Raw genomic sequence first — 14,276 nt, 5'->3', positions numbered from 1 at the left:
TGATAACGGGCGGCGATCGAACGTTGTCCTCCTCGATTTGACGAGTTTATCAGTGACACGCCTCCGGACGTTTTGCCGGAGTTACTAATAGATCCGAAAGCACGATGCTCCGTCATTTCCATGATTAAGCTGCCGTTGGCGGTGTTTCCTCGAACGCGAGTCTGAACGCGAACCGCGTAATTGCGGTTGGTGAGACGAGCGAAACGTTCCGGAGGACGCCATTTGGCTCATTACGCCCGCTACATTCGCGAGATATTTGCGTTCGCGAACGAGTTGGAACGAGAATTTTGTTCGGAATGCGCGCGGATCCCCGTTGAAACGCTGTTACCTCCTCCCTCTCCTCCCCCAAGAGAATAGGAACAATAGTTTCTATTCTCGCCTACTTGGATCGAATCGATCGATAAGATTATTTCCGAGGAGTCGATGATTGATTTTGAATCGGTCGATACGTGACGCTTGGACAATTCGAACGACAACATTGACGAGGCGCATCGAATGTCTAACATCGCAATAGTTTTTAGAAATCGATTCGATTCGACGAACGAGATCGTTCCCGGTAATACGTATTGTTGCTCGTATTTCGAATATAGATCGAGCGGGAATCGAGCCGCTCGCGAGATATTTACGCGCGCGATGAATAAATAGACGGGGAACAAGCAACGCGGGGTAGCGAGAAATGGGCGCGAGAATGCGCTTTTTGTCGTTTGATCGCGCGCGCGCATACGTTGGAATTTCCATGATTCGACCGTTTAATGAGACGTCAATCCCCGGTATACATAGGAGCCGGGGCGACATCGACGTTCGAGATTGTTGATTTATTGATAGCACGCGTTCGACGATGGCTACATTTTCCAGGAATCGAACCGGAACGCGAATTAATCGGCCAACCGGAAAGAAGTCTCCGCCGATTTTCGATTTATTCGAGTTTCTGTCGACCGGAGCCTCGCGCCGCGTTTCTCTATTTATCCCGCTGTTTTTCCCTCCCATTGTTCCGCCATTAGCGCCGTACCGGCCCGCAAACGTTGCAAAACTCTTCTATATCTCTCCCTCTCTATTCCTCGACTTTCCAAATTAACGAAACGTAGCGGAGCCGCTATTACTCCGTACGGAAAATTTTCCAATCGAACGTTTCTCTCCTCCCTCCTCCCTTTCCCCCTCTCCTTTCTTCCATGCAGAGTGACGGGCAGAAAAACTAACCGACAGACGGTGATTGTTCTCCCACGACCCGAAACTCGATTTCGCGCTCGCACCGTTCCTCCCTCCTACTCCCCTCTCCATTCCACCATGTCGGCATTGTTAATTGATCCATTTACGATTTGACGTTCGATCGAAGTGGGTCCCCCCTCCCTCCACTCCCCACGAAAAGTTCGCGACACCAAGCAAATATTTTTCACTCGATCCGTGCACCGATGATCTTGTCACGGAACTTGCGATGCCCCACTGTCAACGCCAAAGCATGAATAAAAACGGATAGCGTTCGAGGAAGGACGAGAGATATGGAGACGCGACTTGTTTATCGAGTTGTTTTATTTTTCGTCCGGGGAACACGCGAATACATGCTAATCACGATTGAAATATGGAGAGTGAATTCCTCTTTCCACGTATACGATGGTGCGTCGAAATGAAATCCATCGCGTCTTCTCTACAGAGAGAGAGAAAGAGAGAGAGAGAGAGAGAGAGAGAGAGAGAGAGAGAGAGAGAGAGAGAGAGAGAGATTACACGAGTGTAAATCGAGTAAGTCATTTAGAATTCACCAGAGACCAACGTTAGTTTAATCTTGTCTATATAATTGGCCTCGCCCAAGGGACTTCTTTGGTCAGTTACTCGAATCGAGCGTATCCTCAGAAATGGAAATACTACGCGATAACACACGTTTCCTTTGAAACACGCGACGAATGCGATTCACCCATCCTTGAACACTCCAAGGTAGAACACTCCCGTGTTTTACACCGAGGTAAAACGATATTGTAATATATTTCGAGTATTCGATCGAAGACGATGGCACGATGCGTGAGATTCGTAGGACGTAATTCACCACTGTGATATCAATACTTGGTCGCGATGGGCGATGAGACGCGCAATATGTGCGCGCAAACACAGGTTTCGTATCCATTCGGATGACGTAAACGAGCGTGTTTACGACTCGTTATTTCGTGCCGTTGTGTCCCGTATACTTTACGCGTACTTCGAAAACCAGCGACCTCGTGTCCTCGCTTGTTTACGGCCACGCTCGCGATGCCTGCCTGCCTCTTTCCCCTCCTACGTTCTCTCGCTTTTTCAATCTCTTTCTCGCGCGAGAACACAGTTCCACAGTTCCATTCCTCCTTGACGTTTGTTTCAATCTTCTTTCGTTTCTGTTAACATTCGTTAAAATTTTCTATTCATCAAAATTGGATATAATTTTGGATACGCTTATAAATTTCGTTAATCGATTGTTATACGAATCTGCTCTTGGTTGTACACACATCAGGTAATTATTAATTTTAACAATACATCGAAAAACTGCGAACGTAATTCACGAAACGTCGTAGAATTATTATTATTAACGTTTCGATTAAATAAGAAAGAAATTAACGAACGACATCATTTTCAAACAAAATCTTTTTAAATTAAAGAAGAGAGGTCCCCTTTCTGGAAGATATCTCCGCTAATCTTACTATTTAACGAGCGTCCTTGCCCTTTTCTTCCATCCGAATAATTGAATCGGGCGTCGTTTCAACGAAACAGTCGCGCAGCTTCCACCAATAATCCACCTACATCCGAGATAACGTCGAGCCGTAAATCTTGGCTTGCTCGTGAACAAAAGACACGGAACGAGGCGTTCGATCGACGCCACGACGAAATTTCGTTTCGCGACCCCTTTTACGATTCAAAACAGGTAGGGAGAGAGAAAGAGAGAGAGAGAGAGAGAGAGAGAGAAGCTCGTTCTCGTACCACAGATTATTAGCTTCGTAAACGTTGCCCGTTCCGTAAACGCCGAGATCCCGCCGGTATTTAAGCCCATAGGATATTACTCGGTTCGGTGGTACGCTAATTACGACCACCTTGTCCGTGATAATTAGAATTTACTTTCTTTCCAGGGGAGTGGTGAGGGGAGGAGGGACGGGTGGCACTGACTGCCTCGGCTCGCGTAATTCGTAACGACCCACCTCCCACCTCTTCGGTTTATGCGCGGGTTATGGTCGCTAGTTTCACAGAGGCGGAAACGCGGCATTATTTCGCAGATTAAGCGGTAACGCGAGAAGGTAGCGGCACAATCAACCACTCGAGGAAAGGGAAAAGGGGTCAGAGCGGAGAGATCTTGGAGTTTTTAATTCCGGGATAATTGTCTGTGCGGGTTTCGTGACCAGGCCGGGACGAGTAATCCCCCCGGTGAAAGCGTCTCGATTGTTAAAGTTTCTGACGACGGCGAAGCGTGAGAGAGAGAAAGAGAGGGAACAAACGAAACCCCGGGAAACGGGAATATCGGGCTGAGAAACGGCGCGTCGTTAATCCTCGTGCAAACGAAAAGCGTTTCGCAAAAATATTAATATTAACTCTCGAGCTTTCTGCCCATCGCACGGAACAAATGTTTGTCCTTTGTCACGGCGTCCCGTTTGCCGGAGGAAAAGGTTCCCCCAACTATCCTTGATTCCCACCGAAATTCGGCGGAACACGCCTCGCGAGCACGCCATTGTCCTTTATTTTCTTCGCGAAACCAAGTTTTCGAATCGAGGGATCTTTCGACTTTCCAATTTTTCACGCCAGACTTTCAACTCCGTAACCGTGATTCCACCGACTCGCTTCGAAATATTCGAAGGAATATTCTGCGGCTGACCTCTTCTCTCGGTCGGGTTTCATCGTCATCCTTGCTCGATCGTTTTTCGAAGAAAGAACGAGAGAATTCGACCGAGGTTTCGATCGTCGTGCGGTTATTTACCATCGAGCAGGATAGGGGAGAGGAGGATAGAGTCTACCGGAAAGCACGAAGAGAGGATGGGGGGAGAGATTTGCGAAAATCGTTAGTTTCTCTTCGGCAGATTCCGAAAAACTCGGCATTTCGTACGCCGCGTGACTGGGAAAGCGGATAATGCACGCAGGTGACCTATTTCCATCCTCGAAATCATGAATTTTCAATTCCATCCATTTTTCTCATCTCTACTCTATTTTCATCGTACAAATACAAAGAATCGTAGCGATATTAATACAACTTATCACAACTTTTCAACTCAAACTGTTTAAATTTTTCCCCTTCTCGCGAATCTATCCACTTGCTCCTCTAAATTTAGACGATAAAATTCCACCTCGGATCTAAATATTTTACACCAAGCGAAGAATTCCAAACAAACGATCTCGTGCAATTTACATTCTCTCTCTCTCTCTCTCTCTCTCTCTCTCTCTCTCTCTCTCTCTCTCTCTCTCTGAAAATCCCTCTTTTCGATCGAGCATCGAGGTCTCTCGTTTATTTTTAAACGGGCCGATTTCATCGAGATTCGCCCGGTTGTAAATAAATTTGCAGGACGACGGCGGCGTTTCGTGGAGGAATGTCGATCTCCTCTCTTCGACATTCCCATCGCGGAAAGGGTTAACGCGCGAGGCGGCTTCTAAAAGGGCATCGGGTTAAGCGGGATTCCGAGGAAAGCAGCTGATCGACCGAGTGCGCGTAAGGGTGTTAAAGCGTCTGGCCGGGTTATTTTCGGCTTCTATCCGGCTCGGTGGAAAGGAAACGGAGACGGATGGCGGGAGGAGAGAGGGGGGGATTGCCGCGAGCCGAACGTCTCACGGATTTCCGGACAGCGCGGGACCATTCGCCTGTAACCCGCGACGACGGAAATAAAAACGGGAGGGAGGAAGGGAGGGTGGATACGTGATGTCCTTTACGTGAGTCGAGGCTAGAAAAAGCCTGTGTCCCCGCCCCCACCCCCGGCTTAGGTGCTCGCATTTATTATCGTTCGAGTCTCGAGCTTTCGTCGTTTGCCTTTCCCCGAAACGCGCCAGCTCGCACGCAGCTCTATTTTCGAACGAGATTTGCGTCGCTTCGGGTGGACTCGAGTCGTCGAGCTCGGTTGGATGAAATTAAGACTCCTTGCCTCTCCCCTTGCCCACTCGACACCGAGGGGAACCAGAGTGAAACGAGAGTTTTTTTGGAGAATCTTTCGTGGATAATTTTGGAACGAGTTTCGTTTCGATGAATTTCCGTCCCTGATTCTTCAGTTGTTAGGCGTTACGTTTGAAACGAGTTGAAGTGAAGGAACTTTGATTGATTGAAAATCGATGGAATACGCGGTTCGAGGGTCTTATACTTAGCCGACCTTGACTGTCGGAATCGAAATAACTTGGTCGACGTTCATTCACTCGTATAGGTAACCTCGGTTTCTCGATATATCTAGCACCGCTGTGTTTACTTTTATACCAATGTCAGCACGATTCTCGATATTATTCCGCCTGTATTAACGTACGGGGAATATCCAAGGAAATTCGATTTATCGTATTATCGGTTATTTAACGAGAATTTTTTCATAATTTTTTTTCTTTTTTCTTTTCTTTTCTTTTCTTTTTTTTTCTTTTTTTTCTTTTTTTGTCAATATTATATACCGTTTGAAGTCATCGGAATACGATGAATCGGGATCGTCCGGCGGAGAATCACATCGACCGTGGCAAATGAATATTACAAACACCGGATTCTCGGAAACGGGACGAGATGGAAAAAAAAGAAAAAGAAGAAGAAGAGAAAAAAAAAACGGGCAGAATAAATGGAGAGAGGCTCGAGTGCGACGAGGCGAATCACCGTTCCATCGGTGAAGTTTTCGCCAACGTTCGATCCGATTGGATCCGTCGTCCAAGCCTTTCGGGAATCTCGATCGTCGATTAACGCAATCAAGAAACGGGACAGCCGATTCAGTCGTTTGCAATTGTCATGATAACGTATCGCGAACCCTGTAATATCGATGGGCGTTCTCCGATCCGTGTCCCTCTTTTCACATCGCTGTTTCTCTCTCTCTCTCTCTCTCTCTCTCCCTATGTTTATTTATCTCTGTTCATTCTGGATTGGCGGCCACCCTTCGAAAACGTGACGGTGACGGCACCGGTCCGATCGCTTCTCGCTCGATAATTAAATGACACGCGTGCGGCCCGTATAGCGAAATATTTGACCGGATTGGGGAAATTCGTTCATCAAGGGACTCCGTAACTTTAATTAATCGAATGACGAGTTTACCTCGCGCGATTTTGTGCAAATCGTGTTGGAGAAACGCGGATTAACTCGATTAATAATAATAAAATATAAATTCTTCGCAGGATATGGAAAATACATTTCCCTTTTCACGAAATATCCCATTTGAAACGTAAAAACTTTTCTCACTTTCTTATAATTTTGCATTTAATAATAATAATAAAATAACGTGTTGCGATGTATTTTCTCCCTTTTTCCACGAGTTCAAACCTCGATTACCCGAGGCCACGAACAATCGCAATTACATCGTGTACGAAAACATGGAGCAAAGAAAATTCGAAGGTAGGGAATAATCGATAATTTCTATCCAGAGGCGCGATCCTTTTACGCGTTCTCGTAAAGGAACGTATCATCTCACGATTAAACGGACGAGTTGATGGTTTTAACTTGCCCTCAGCCTCCTCGACGATGTTTATCAGAAACGAGAGACATACGGTGAGAATCTTCCCCTCCCCTCGTGCTTAAGAAGAAAGGGTGGAAACTCTCGGAAGATGGTCTCCGGATCACGTATCGCGGCAGACACGGGGCAATTACGATTTGTGAAACGCGTTTCAAGGCGTGCAGCGTTTTATTGCCCGTACGTGACAAATCCCGTTGCACGTCGCCTTAACTTTGGCCAACTCGTAAAACTCGCGAAATGATTTTATAGCTGCAAGTTTCGCCCCCGCGACGAAAAGGTTGCACGATTGCGTGAAATCGTGTCGCGACCGCCGATAAATACCGATCAACCGTCTTAATACATCTGTCTCGGTACGTTGTACGACGTCAATTTTTCGTGGACCAGGTCGTGGGTAAAAAAAAAAAAAAAAAAAAAATAATTCGCTCCAATCGGCGAGCAACGAAGGGAGATCGATCGATTTTCTTCGTGGAGCGCAATTTGGATGGAAAAAAACGGCAAACCGCACGCGCTCGTTTTTTTAAGAACGAATCGTGTACACGCGCTCGATATCGATAATAACTGATCTGTTCTTCTTTTTTCTTTTTTTAATAGCAACGGTCGAGACTCGAAAGGATTACCGCGTAAAAATAATTCGAAAATGGAATCGTGGATAGGTATAGGATTCATCGGATTCGCTTTGTGCGGGTGAATGATAGCGCGAAAGATATTGGTAAACGGTTGTTACGGGTCACCGGTCGCGGGATCTTTCTTCTCCAGATAACGATACGCGAACGGATGAAAGGAGCGTGGACTCGAATCGAAGATTTTTCAAGCGAGAATTCTCCTTTATTATTATTTATTATTCCGAGAGAAAAGAATCACTGTTTATTTAAGTCGGTCTATAGAGAAAATGACGAGGCAGTATTTACGTTGCTATTTTAATTAATCGTTCGGTTTCTTCTTGGATCTAATATCTCTTCACACAAAGAATTCTTCGCAGCTTTGATTCGTCGTGTATCAAATCAATTTTTAACTTCGCCTTGAATTTCCATTTCGATCTCGCGAAAATTCTCTTTCGAGTCATATATCAATATTATTTCGAAATTATTTATCCTTCTAATCTTTTCATTTTCTTCGAAATTTTTAGGCGCGTCAAAGCTCGCATCCGTTTCGCGAGGGAAGTAGGAGAAAAAGGGAGGAAGGGGGATAGAGTAGGAGGAAGGAGGGACAAAGTTTATCGTCCGACAAACGACACGGACTTCGCGCCGACGAAAATATCCCGGAGCGGAGGAATTCGTTACCACGAGCGCCTCGTATGCTCCTCTTTTCTTCGTCTCTGTGTGTGGCGCGTTGGACGTTGGTTTCGCGCGGTTTTAAGCGAACCTCCGCCTCTTTGATGCACGCTTTCCGCTACCTTTTTCCCCGGTCCCGGGTTAATTACTCGCGTTCGGTAAAAATATACTCGTCGCCGGAAGGGATTCGGGGGATATTCTCGGGCCGATCGTCAAGGTTCGACGTTTACCTTGGTTCCCATAACCTTCGTGTTCTGAGTTATAATTTCTTTTTGACGATTTTCCTTCAAGTTTAAATCATGGATCCGGATACAACTTACGACACTTACAAGAAATCTCATCTTTCTGGTTGAATCTTTATATATATATATATAATATAATATAATAAAGAGTCCATGTTCAGTCTAAAATATGCGAGATAGAGTTACGATATTTGTACACGAGATACATGCTTTATCGATCGATCAAGTTGCAAATGTTATTCATAGATTTTGCAACGAAAGTTTCATCTTTTTTTTTTTTTTTTTCCCCTTTCAAAAGAATTCGGTTTTTTTCTTATGCGACTCGGAAGATTTCGTTAAAATTCAGGGCGTTGCTTCTTCCTCGCCAAGTCTCGACTCGAGGTTGAGAAAAGGTGGCGAGGGAGAGCCAGATTTCACGGAGGCGTGAAAACCCAATAAGGGAGAGCCATCCGTCAAAACGGATGTTTACCAGAGCCACGTGTCTACGAGACGTTTCTCGATCGAGCGTGGAACCGAGGAGGATTCGTCAGGCAGCCGAGGATACCTAGGGAATTCCTCTAATCGAAGGAATCCCTGAGAACCTCTCCAACGAAAGGAGCGGGATTGGAATTTCACCAACCAACGTTCGCCCTTGCGTTCCAACTCTCTCTCTCTCTCTTCTCTTTCTCGAGTTATTAGCAAGCTTCCTGTGCAACGAAGGCGCCGATGAGCGTCGCGCGAGACAAAAATCGCGAGAAACGGTGGAGAGATCGGAAATACGAAGAGGAGAAAAAGAAATGGATGGTTCGTCGAAAGCCGGTTGTTCGTGAAGGAACGAAGATATTCGTCGAGATAATTTTAGGCCACCCTTCCTTTCCCCTCCAGCTGCTTTTTTCCCGATCCTCACATCCGGCTCGAGCTCCGTGCGCTCGAATATTTGTACAATGACGTTGGATATTTCCACAGTGGAAAAATAGCGTATGTATTTTATTCTCCAAAAAAGCGAAACGAGTAACAAGATCCTCGATTCTTTTCTGCGAATTCTTACTTACAAATTTGTAATAGATATCTTTTACGAGCACGTCAGTTTCTCCAATTGGCCCACGAATAATAACCTCGAGTAATTTTCAACATAATAAAGATAAATTTGGCCTAATAATTTATAATTTCGCGAGCCAACATGACCAACCGTGTCATTAACGTGAAACCCGACACGATCGTTACTTTCGAGCAGTTTTGAAGAAGTTTAAAAAAAAGTTTAAAAAAAAGTTTGACTTATATCTTATCTTTATTGTACACCATTATACCGAATCCAAGGTTCGGTGCACGTGTTACTTCTATCGCGTGTCTGCGAAATTTTAACGTACGCGATCTAGTTTCAAGGATTGCCTAAAAATTCGAAAGCGGCCAAAGTTTGATTGCTCTGAATCCTTCCCTCTCTCCCGTGTTCAACTTTCTCAACAAGGATGAAGGAAAACGTTCATCCCTCTGAAACGTCATCGGCTCGTCCCCAAGTTTTATTTCACGCCCTTCCACCCGGATTCGTTCTATTCTCGTCCTCTCGAAGGAAGACGACGACGACGACGACGACGACGACAAAACAGATTCCAACAGCCGGCGATGAACTATCCAAAAGGCGACGAGGAACGCATAACGAGCGCGTGTCGCCCCGGTATTTACGTGATAGGGGGAGAGTGTTCTCGCGTCGATCGTTCCCGGGCCCCGTCACTATTTTCCCGGAATTTCGCTCCTCTAACTCCGAGGAACGTCGAGTGTGCCAAGAATTGGCGAAAAACGCGCGCTTACGGGAAACGGAGACGTAGAATAATCCGTATTTTTAACTCGGATTCGTCGATTCGAGAAAGAGAGAGAGAGAACGACGGTACGGTTTGAAGAGGCGCGTGTGTAAATGTCCTTGTTAAGTTTCCACAGAGAGACGATGTTTAGCTCCGTCTATTATAGTATCACTGGTTCGCCTCGGCGACGATTATCCTCGCGTGACGCTCGCGAAAGACGAAGATACGGAGAGGAACGGCTTGGCGAACGCTCTCTTATTACGTACTCGCCGCGATTATGACCTCTCGTGATTTATTACGCGCATAAAGTACTCTCTTACATATATATATATTTCGAATTCTAGTTGCACCTCTACGTGCTCAACGTCCATCCTTTTCAACGTGTCCATCCAATGTGTGCTATTTGAACAATTTAATTAGACGATGGAAACTCATTTTCGGGTATTCCTTGAACGCAACTCAATTAGCGGAACTGAACAGAGGCCGGGAACAATCTCCTGGCAAGCCCTCTCTCGTAGAAGGAGGATCGAGTGAACGAGGCGGTGTGGACCAGCCTCGTACACGTAACTGTACAATTACGATCGCGGACGCGGCCGTAACTTGTCCGCTCACCTACCCTCTATCATTGCCAAGATCTTGGCTTGTTCGGATTGTTATACCGGAAGGGACGAGGTCGAGTGTGGTCGTTCCGTGTTGGTGGCGCTCGCCAACCACGTCCACGGTACGAGAGGAGAAAGGGACACGGGTGTGCCCGAATCCGCCTAACCAATTACCCCAGAAGCGAGCTACGAGGATGAATTTCACGCGGCTTCTTTCAACAGGTTGCCCTTTTGCGGGCAAAAAACTCGATTCCATCCGGGAGTCGAACGAGTCGTCGCGCGCCTCTTGGTCCGGTTTAGGCGAGCGGATGGCCAGCGGATAGAAATCTTGTCGTCTTCGTGGAGTCGCGCAAGAGCAAAAAACCTTCTTCTTATAATTAACGCGCTACGCCTGGCGGCGACGTTTGATCACGCGTTCCTCGCGAAGGAAAGGTGCCTTTAGAAGGATTTTTATCCTCGATAATGCTCGAGAAATCCCGCAAATGTATTTTCAGTAGCTCGCATCGCTCGATAAACGATCGAAGCTTCGAAACGAAAAGAGGCGGACAACCGGCGATGATTCGTGGAATGCATCGATTAACGAGCCGATCGCATTCGCCACTTCCGAAACCACGGGGATATATATTGGTTTCGATAAATCCTCCAATGCCACGTCGTCCACCTCGATACCCCACGCGCGTTTCTTTTCGAACGGCGCGCCTCGTTCCATCGTGATTTAAATCGAATCGAAAGAATGGGTTCGGGGCTCGTGTTAACTCCTCCCCTCCTTCCTCTCTCCTGAAACGATCTATTCTCATTTCTAAGCTGGGAACGGCGGTCTAGATCGGTCAATAACGACGAAAGAACGATCAAATTGCTCTCTGGCTTTAGTCTTTTCGTAGTTGGACGAACTACGTTGGACAGTCTGAAAGATTTATCCATCCCTTTAATCGTTAGATTCAACGATTGATAAGTAGCGTAAACGAATAGAAATAAACGATAGAATTCAACCGAGGCAACCGATTTCTCCACGGGATAAAATACGACTAACGGTCGGTGATTTACGTATTCTTACGTGGCTTCGAGCGGGCCAATATTCCTCTTTACTCCGCTTCGGTATCGTAAACTCGATCGAAACCAACACGGTACTCGAGATAGGCCGAAACCGTTTGCCAATGAGAGAATCAGAGGGGATAGTTTGAAAATCGCGAGAGATCGTTTGCCAGCGTTCGAAACGGTCCGGACTTAAGATTCGAGCGGTCGTAAAATACCTGTGCGTCCCCTGTGGAGGCGAACGAGATCGATACCGCGACGGCTAATTAAGGAAGAAAGCCAACGGGCACTTGGTTCAATATTTATACTTGTTTGGCAGCGCAACGGAAAGAGAAAGAGAGAAAGAGAGAGAGAAAGGCGAGAAAAGAAAGAATTTCTCCGCGTTGACCGTATTACACCTCGCATGTCCATTTTTCTTTCCCTCGGTAATTATTTGTATTTTACTTTTGCCACGGCACCTGTATATAGTATAATATTATACGATATATATATATATAAAACGGTCGCGCTCTTTCATCGTCAATCTTAACGAAGTTAATAGCTCTATTTACCCGACGCTTGAAGTTATTTCAATGCGCGTACGGGCAATCAGGACGCGCGTTTTATACCGCGAAAACTCATTTCACCATGGTCGGTAACATTGTTTCGTTTATTAGTGGATCAATGCCACGCGCAATATCGCTAGATTTCATCGTGGCGGCCGGGGCCGACTGCTACGGAAATGCAATTAATTCGTCTCTTTCGCTCTTTTACGTATTGTCGGGAACGTGTCGCGTCGAAACCTCGGCTTCCTAAATGAACGGTGCCTGACTCTCCTCCCATTCTCCTCCCTTTTTTTCCTCCTTCTTTTTCCGTTATTTTTATCATTTTCCCCTTTCTCTTCGCCACCATTTTCTACTTTTCATTTCGTTCCCTTCCCTCCCCTTCTTCTCTTTTTTCTTTCCTTTTTTCGCTTATTTCCCTCGCGGCTTTAATGGACTTTCGATTCTAATCGAAGCACGCTCTTGATGCTTATAAAATTTCAATCGATTGTACGCGCATCTAAATCTCTCTTTAGATTAGATAATTAGCCGGCTACCGCCTCTCCCCTCTCCCTCCTCTCGATTATCGCCTCTTCATCCGTGATTACGCTATTACTTTCGTAGCGATATCTTGGCCTCGACAGGGTAACGAGTTTCCGGTAAGCACGACAACAATTCCGTGTTACAGGTATCGGAGAAGCGGAACCGTTGGAAGGGAAACCGTTTCGGGGATGCGCCGGTTGTGCGATGCAGCTAGCGGATTTCGTACGGGATCAACAGGAGATCCAATCGTCGACATGCGAGCATTGCACTTTCAGGTAAGCTCCCCATCATCCTCTAACGGCACGAGTTTCTGAATTCGCAAATTGCGGCCCAATGGAAGGATTCCGTCGATCGGGATTCCGTCGAGGGTGTGCAAGCTCCTCGGGTATTATTTACGTTTCGCGCGCAAATGAATGGCCCTCTCCAAAACCGATTTTCCTCAAAATCCATACCGGCCTATCCAGCTTGATTTCTATCCCTTTTTCACGATATTTATATATGATCGAATGGTATTCTCGTTATTTTTTCTGAGTGGTTTCGATAATTGTGATTGAAGAAATGAGCAGGCTTGTTATACTCGTCAAGTGTTTGCGGATGTTTTTTCTTTTTTCTTTTTTTTTTTATAAATTCGATCTATTATAATTGGTACTATATATATACTATATATATATAAGTTTGCGCAAATTTTTCACGAACGTTATTCCAAAAATGACACTTGAATAGAAATCTGTTCCACCCTGTTTAAATATCACGATACAGAGGGTTAGAAATCAATGTATAAGAGATATTTTTTAGAAATGGATTAAAGTATTCAAGAATTTTTTTATTGTTAAAATTCAGATTCATCCATTTATCAATTTTTGAATGTTTAATTAAAGAAAATCGTTGAATAATACAAGTGATTTTTAGAAAATATGACTTTTATTAATTGATTTTTTAATCCTCTACGTGAGACAAGTCGTGTGGAAATTATTTTGAGAAATTCATTTTTGAAAATGAATTTTATCGAATATTTAAGAAAATAATAGCTTTCTTCGTATATTTTTATATTCTTCAATTTTAATATTGCATTCGTTTCGATTTATAATTATATCTAGATCGACTTTATATTAGCTAAACTTAAAATATGAAATTATATAACATCGTTGTATATTCCAATGATTTCTCAACTCTTCGTATTATATATATATATATATATTTAAAATATTTCGTACTTTTTTTGCACATCATTTTTATATACATATATTTAACTTTTCCTAAATATAATCCTGTAACAATTAGATTACAACCTATCCTATAATATTTGAAATATTTAAAAGCAGCAATCGTTCGAAATTATATTTAAAGAAAATTCCATATAACGAAATTATCGATCGTCTCTGCGATTCAATGTTCTCGTTGACGCGTTCAGGATACTTGGCGCGAGTTCGGTTATTGGTTTGGTGTTGAAGGACGCGAGGAAAAAATTGATCGATCGAATGGGTGAAAAAAAATTGTGATTAATGATGGAGGATGATGACGCGTGGGTGACGGGATACTTGGTGCAAGTTACAGCATATGGGGGACACAGTTTACTTTCGATGGCCTGGATTATTTTTAAATATATATGATTTTGATAATTTTCGAAGAGGACGAGAATCGAAATTTCGTCGTTCGAATTATAAGATTTATAATGAACACGC

The 14,276-nt window shown here is 44.7% G+C and overlaps 1 protein-coding gene across 1 annotated transcript in view; it reads left to right on the top strand.

Annotated features, from left to right (window-relative positions):
- Nucleotides 1–2,335: 2,335 nt before the first annotated feature.
- Nucleotides 2,336–14,276, top strand: part of LOC122720132 (irregular chiasm C-roughest protein-like) — a 162,314-nt gene continuing 150,373 nt past the window's right edge. Inside the window, exons 1-2 of the mRNA XM_043946626.1 lie at nt 2,336–2,470; nt 12,740–12,869. The gene's annotated coding sequence lies outside the window, so the exon portion shown is untranslated. The remainder of the gene's footprint in view (nt 2,471–12,739; nt 12,870–14,276) is intronic.

This window comes from Apis laboriosa, unplaced genomic scaffold (genome assembly GCF_014066325.1).
Source record: "Apis laboriosa isolate Shangri-la unplaced genomic scaffold, ASM1406632v1 scaffold11_cov152, whole genome shotgun sequence".
NCBI lineage: Eukaryota > Metazoa > Arthropoda > Insecta > Hymenoptera > Apidae > Apis > Apis laboriosa.
The sequence above is the reverse complement of the archived record's forward strand: the minus strand, read 5'-3'. Positions and strand labels throughout refer to the sequence as shown.